Source organism: Mus pahari, chromosome 16, assembly GCF_900095145.1.
Source record: "Mus pahari chromosome 16, PAHARI_EIJ_v1.1, whole genome shotgun sequence".
NCBI lineage: Eukaryota > Metazoa > Chordata > Mammalia > Rodentia > Muridae > Mus > Mus pahari.
The window spans coordinates 44,033,271-44,040,606 of NC_034605.1; the positions used below are offsets into that span (position 1 = coordinate 44,033,271).

Below are 7,336 nucleotides of genomic sequence, written 5' to 3' on the forward strand. Positions count from 1 at the left end.
TGTCAGTGGACAGGGGCCTGTGGCTGTCAGTGGACAGGGCCTGGGATGTCAGTGACAGAGACCTGTGGCACCAGCCACTCTCTGCCTTGAAACTTGGAGTTGCACCTGGATCATCCTGGTGGGCGCTGGAGAATTGACTCCATGCGCGGTGGGCACTGTTTTGAAAGCATGTGGATCTGAGTGTGGAAATCCTGGTTGTGGTCACAAGTGCCTGTGACCCCTGATTTGGGAAGCAGAATTCCTGGTGCATGCCAGCTTCCAGCTTAGTCCAGGGTGAGAGACTTATCTTATGGGGAGAGTGAGAAGCGGGACACCTGGCCTCCTCTGGCCTCTGCGCGTGCGCGCGAGCACACACACACACACACACACACACACCCCTTGCACACGGATAGAATGGTGTGACAGACACCCTTTTACTCAATTATTTTCCTGATAATGGCTAATGGAACATAAAGCCTTGGGAACATGAAGGGAAGAGTCATGGAGGTGGTGCTGAGAAGGGACCAGAAAAGGGAGTGCTGGTGAACAAAGATGGGTGTGATGGTGGGGTGGGGGTGGGGGTGGGCTTAGGGCTGCAGTAACCAGGAAGGAGAAGCAGAAGGTAAGACCGTGCCCGAATAAGCAGCAAAACCCACTTAGCGCCCACTAGAGAACCTGGAAGGTGAGCCACCGTCTGTCATCTCCCGACCACAACGCAGACCATCAGCCACCGGCATCACCACCTCTAAGGGGAGGACCACCCTGCCTACTTGTGCCTGGTGCTCACAGTCAGCAGACCACCCACCCAACCATGGCTCCCTGTTTTGCCCTGGAAGCTGGAATCATTTTTGATGAAGCTCTGCTACAAACTTCATTTCTAGGTTAGGCCAAACTAACCAACCTCCGAATAAACAATGGAAACGAAAATTCTGGTTTGAGGACACTGGTGGAAGAAGCTGGACTTACACCTCAGGGATGGGCAGCGGGATCAGCCATGTCTCAATAGCGGGTTTGGGATGAAGTGAAGATGGCGCAGATGAAGTGAAGACGGCACAGATGTCAATGGATAATGAAAAGGTCAGATCCGTGAGAATCAGCCAGTTTGAAACCTTGCCTCCTCCTACATAGGTAAAACGTAGGTAAAAGCGTCCTACACTTCCTGTCAAATGCTTTAGAAAGGCTTCCCCTGAGGCATACTAACTATAAGGTAAACAGTCTTTTCTGGTTGGAAGGTATTTCCTGTTCCTTCCATCCTCTGAAGGTATAGGGACAATGGCTCAATGAGAGGCAGCATAGCTGTGAAGGCAGTGTGCGCACGTGCATGCGTGTAGACTAGAGATCAACCTCTGGTGTCCCTCAGGTTGTGCCCACTTAGTTGTTTCGAGACAGGGTCTCTCAGTAGTTGAAGGCTTGCCAATTGGGCGAGGCTGGATAACCACTAAGACGCACCTGTCTTTGCCTTTGAAACTGCAAAAGTGCGCACCACCGTGTCTGGTGTTTTTGTTTGTTTTCTGTTTGCTTTCACGTGAATTCTGTAGATTGATGAGATTCAGGTCCTCATGTGAGTATGGTGTGGGGCAAGCACCCCCACATTCCTGAAGGTAGAAATCAGTATTCACTGATTGCACTCAATAGCTACTTTACCAGCATTGCACAGAAGTCCCTGAACTGATTACGACTCAATAAGCAATGCATCTAACCTAAGAAAAAGCACAGCCACCACCCATGGGTCTCCATCTTGCACACAGCAACAGTGCTGTAAACTAGTCATGTAACCCAACTGGTAAGGACTCGGGATTTACGACGACTCACTCACCAACTTTCACGCAGGTTAGACAAATCAATATTCCATGCTGACCTTAAAAAGGACGATCATTCCGGGTCTCAATCATAGAGTCTTGATAAATATTCATTCTCTCATACTTACTTTGATCCAACTGCACCATCAATGCTTAAATGCACAGTTACTGTAAAATCTCAACTAGCTAATAAGGGATTTAAATAAGATTAGAAAGGATTATGGCGGAGGGCAGATGGAGGGGAAAATGTGCCTGTCAATCACCCAACAGATAAAGTCTGGCTAGGTCTTAGAAGAACGTAACCGTCAGAGCGGTTTCAAGGCTGCAGCACCGAGAAGCTGCATCAGCTAAAAGCAAAACAGAACAAAACAACGATGCCACTTTGCTCAAGTGGCAGGCATACTTGCAGAAACCAAAAGAGAGATTATTGTAATGGGAAAGGAACGATCCCTCACTCCCTCCCTCCTTCCCCTGCCCCTCTCCAGACTGGCCCTCATGAAGCCCAGACTGGCCTTGAGTTAGATTAACCACTCATGATAGCTTTGCAGTCTTGGTCTTTCTGCCTTCACCTTCTAAGTGTTGGGACAGACGGAGCCACCACACCAGGCAGGAAATGATTCTGCCTCAGATTGTAAATCCACACATGTGCGAACATTCAAAGATTGTTTAAAAATTAATGAATGGAAGGACAGCGCGGAGAGATCTAAGAACAACAGCCTGCCTATGGTCAGCTCTGTGGAGAGGGGATGAATCTCCCTCCCCCATCACTGCCCATAGGTTGGCAGCAACTTCTGTGCCTGCTACAACTTCTACTCCATTGGTTATACAAGTGACCTCTATAAGAATCCTTTACCATTTCAACAAATGACATAGTCACAACAGATGACACTGCACAGTGACATGAATCCCTTTCCCATAGCTGTGCCTACATTTAAGGTCCAATCTGGCAATAAAAAGCCATACTTGTCTGGTGCATTCTGATCCTTCGCAGGAGCAGATATCATGGGAGTCGGGGGCAAGGGATTCTGACCCTGGAGGTAGGTCTTCCGGGATTGAAGAGGACACCTAGGCCACCCCTCTGTGCCCTACCTCAGCTTTCACCTACATGCAATCCGGAATGCACCAAGAAGGGCTGGAGTTGGACCTTCTCTTTCTCTTCCCTCCATTTCCACTTTCTAAGATCTGAACCCAGTTCGCTTCCTCCCACCCCCATCCAGTCTCGATGCTAAAAGTAGTTTCAATGCACCCTGTAGATGTGTAGGCGATCCGGGGCACCAGGCTCAGGCTAGGGGAGGACAGAGCCAAGTCCCAGAGAGCCCAGGGGAGCCCGAGAAACTCTGGGGAAGGTCTGGGGACCCCTGGGATTCCTTGGAGCTCTAGGGAGCCCGCGGGAACCTGGGGAGCTTAGTTAGCCGGGGGAGCCAGGCCCTTGCCCACGTCCTCCCGTCCCCTCGCCGGCCGCTCCGCCCTGGGACCCTCCTCCCGCCCGCCCGCCCATACCGGCGTCCAGGTCCCGCCTCCTGGAGGAGAGTAGCCCTGGCTGGTCTGGGCACCGAGACCACATGCCCGGCGGCTTCGAAGTTCAGGTCGGGCTGGGTCCCGCAGCCTACTCGGGATTACCCGCCGGCGCCGGCACCTTACCTCGATCGCTCCCTTGTGAAGCTCCAGCGCCCTGTGTGTTTCGTATCCTAGGAAACGGCCAGGGCGCGCCACCCCGCGCGCCTAGCCCGCTCACGCCACGCCCACGGAGGGCGGGGCCGAGCGGACGCGACACGCCCACCATCGTCAGCCTCGCTTTCGAGAAGGCGGGATTCAGGGAACACCTGGCTAATCTATTCTACCTGCCAATCTCTTTTGGTTGCTGTATTTTTTTTTTTTTTAAATTTATTCTTGAAATATTTTTATTATATAAGTGTCCACTTGAAGCTATGCAAATTTATATAATTTACTTCTATAGGAAGGACTTTCTAGATAATTTTTTTTGGTTGGCTTTTGCAATATAGAAGTAAGGAGATTCAGATTTTGTTAGGAAATATATTAAAACCGACACACTAGACTACAGCACGGTGACCTTGGATACCTATGACTTTAACACATTGGGTGTGTGCTAGGTCCCTTTGTTCCACTGGCACAAAGAAGCAACACTTCAGCACCACAAACAAACCCTGCGTGACTGCAGCTTAAGAACGAGACTTACAATGATATGTCAATCAAGACAGGAACTGATACACAAACACTGGACACTGTAAAATTGAATAAACCACTCATCAAATACTGTAGAGTAAGCTAAGTCTGTCTTTAGAGGGAAATGTTTAATGTAATTTGCATAGCTTGCATGTCACACGGCCTTCATAAGTAAGACACTGAGTCGTGTAGATGAGGCATTCATTATGAGCTGGGACAGGGACAAAAAAAAAAAAAAAAAAAAAAACACTGGGGACGGAAGAGGAAGTAACAGTTGAGGTATCCATGAAAGTACAGTGTAATCCTGTCGGACAATGAGGACGTGGAGATCTGAAGAAAGCAAGAAGAAAAGTAGGCAATGTTCACAAAGAGAGAGTTAACTCTTGGAAACCACTGTTTTCTTTTATTTTTGAGATAATATAAGTATATCCTTTCCTTCCCTTTTCTCCCCCCAGACCCTCCCACCTAAGCCTCCTGGCTTTCTTTCAAATTCCTGGCTTCTTTTTTTTTTTCTCATTAGTTGTTGTTACATATACGGATACACCTGACTATTTCTAAACATAACCTGCCCAGCCTTAGGTACTGGAGTTGTGTTGTAGATGCAACCACTGGACTGGGTCCCACAACTTTGTGTTTGATTGCTGTGTGTGTGTGTGTGTGTGTGTGTGTTTTTCTGGAATGGTCTCATCTGTTGCAAAGAGAAGTTTCCTTGATGATGGGTGAGTACTGGCCTGGAACTCACCATGTAGCCCAGGCTGGCCTAGAAAGGAGAGTCTTGATTACTTTTTCCGGAACTCGGTTGGCTTGCCCTATATTTTGGTTTCCCTGGGACTTAGTCTGTTACGTTTCGATTCATTAAATCTGGCTCTCCGGCTGTGCAGCCCTGTGCTTCCTGGGTGCGCATGCTCTGTAGACTGCCTTGGCTGCTCTTGCATCTCAGTTCCTCCTATTGGACAATTCCTTGGGTCTGTTCTTCTCCCACAAGACTTCCAAGTCTGTTTGCACTTCTTCATTAAGAGACTGCACAAGGTTAGACAGCGGTACGGTAAGACCAAGGAGACAAATTCGTGACAAATGAGCAGATGGCAGTTAGTGCACAGCGAGAGGAGGGGACACTGGTGGCACTGAGAAGAGCCAAGGGAGCCCCAAGTCGGGAGCAGAGAGGAAGAAGCAGTGGCCTGTCAGGGACAACTTGTTAGGTGCCACAGGGAAGGGGGCCGAGGAAGATAAACTGACCCCATCCCAGCTTATAGTGAAGTAGGCATTTGAAGTAAAAAGTATGTTGGGCAGGCGTGGTGGAACATACCTTTAATCCCAGCCCTCAGGAGATGGAGGGGGAAAGATTGAGAGTTCTAGGCTAGCCTGGGCTACATAGTGTCTTAAGCCTGGTAGGATGATGTATGGCTATAATTCCAGCACTGAGGAGGTGGAGGCTGGAGGGTCAAGAATTCAAGACCAGCCTCAGCTACATAATGAATTTCAAGGCCAGTCTGGGGTATGTGAGATCACTGATAACATAAGACAAAATACCCCCTCAATTAAAAAAGTCCAAACCAAAACCCAAAAGCAAACGATAACAACAACAACAACAACAACAACAACAACAACAACAAGGTAAAACAAGAAAAAGCCAACATTTCATCAGAGAGGTCTTGCTATGGGGACGCCTACTCCTTATATGAAGCACGCATCAGTGGACAAGGAGGAGCGATGAGAACGAGATGGTGTGTGACGGCTTAGTGCACGCAGCAACTTGGAGCATCGCAGGAGCGTCTGCCTGAAACAACCCTTCAAGCACAGCTTCACCCCATTGGTGCCACAGGAAGAACAGAGTCACCGAGCATTCACCAGACCTGCAGAAAAGAAAAAGCTGGTCAAAGGCAAGGCCCACTTCAACACAGCAGCCAGCAGACCAAGGTCTGAATGAGAAATGAGATTGCTCACGAACCGTGGCTGGGGACGTGCTCAGCCAGTAAGTTCTCGGTGCCAGCATGACGACCTGAGTTAGGCTCCTTAGACCTGGGACGGGGCGGGGAGTGAGACAGCCTGGAGACCCTGGCCAGCCCGTCTAAGCAGACAGCACACTCCAGCTCAGTGGGACCCTGTCTCAAGAAATAAGATGGAGAACAAAAGAAAGACAACTGACGTTAAGTTTTGGCCTCTACATATGCACTCAGTGGGTGAACACACACACACACACACACACACACACACACATACACACACACTCATTCATACACACAGGAACAGACAGACAGACACAGACACGCATGCACACACATATTCATTTATACACACAAAGACAGACAGACACAGAAAGAGGAAGACAGACACACACACTCATACACACAGAGACAGACAGACACAGAGATAGAGAGACACACACACACTCATTCATACACATAGAGACAGACACAGAGACACACAGACACACACACTCATACACACACTCATTCATACACAGACAGACAGACACAGAAATAGAAAGACACACACAGACACACACACTCATTCAAACATAGAGAGAGACAGACAGACACAGAGATAGACACACAAAGATGCATAGACACTCACAGATACACACACACACACAAAAAAAAATACACATTGATACACAAACATAGAGATGGACAGACATACACAGACACACACTCAGATGCACAGACATACACAGACACAAACACAGCACACACACATATACACACTGACACACACAAACACATAAACACACAAACACACATAGACAAACACACAAATACACAGACACATACAGCCACACACACATAGGCACACAGACACAGATACACATGCACAGACACATACACACAGACACATACGCGTAGACATTTTACCAACAATGGACATAGTATAAATGAACTTCTAAGGGCTATGCTTTGGGGTAAGGAATGAAACACCAGGAGAGAGGGTGATGTAATAATAGGTTTAGTTTGGTGTTGGAAATAATGGACTAAACCATCTGGTAGCATTAGCTCTCGGTAACAATACCAGGTCTGGGGATTGGAAGATTCTTGTAGCATTTACAAGGCAGTGACTTCAGTCTCTGTTAGCTGTGAATGATACATTTCAGGGACACCCAGGACCTTCCGTCCCCCAGACCTGGAATTGGCTGTTTCTCTAGATACTCTTGTGTTTTCTTTAAGTAAATGTGGGTGTTTGGGAATCCCTGGTCCCCAGTGTTTGATGGTAAATTGTTAGTTGCAGCGGCTTGGTTTTCTGTGGACAGAGTAAGAACACAGGCTTTAGTGGATCACCTGTTCATCCGTCCCTCCATGCTGGCATCCAGTGTTTGATCATTAATTCTATCAAGCAGTTAATTTGTATGTAAAATACTGCAGCAATGTACTAAAGACAGT

General features: G+C 48.1%; 1 protein-coding gene across 2 annotated transcripts in view; it reads right to left on the bottom strand.

The window, feature by feature from the left end:
- Mak (male germ cell associated kinase) overlaps nt 1-3,523 on the bottom strand; it is a 49,610-nt gene extending 46,087 nt beyond the window's left edge. For both annotated transcript variants that reach the window (XM_021215741.1, XM_021215736.1), the window contains exon 1: nt 3,420-3,523. The gene's annotated coding sequence lies outside the window, so the exon portion shown is untranslated. The remainder of the gene's footprint in view (nt 1-3,419) is intronic.
- Between the last annotated feature and the right edge of the window lie 3,813 nt (nt 3,524-7,336).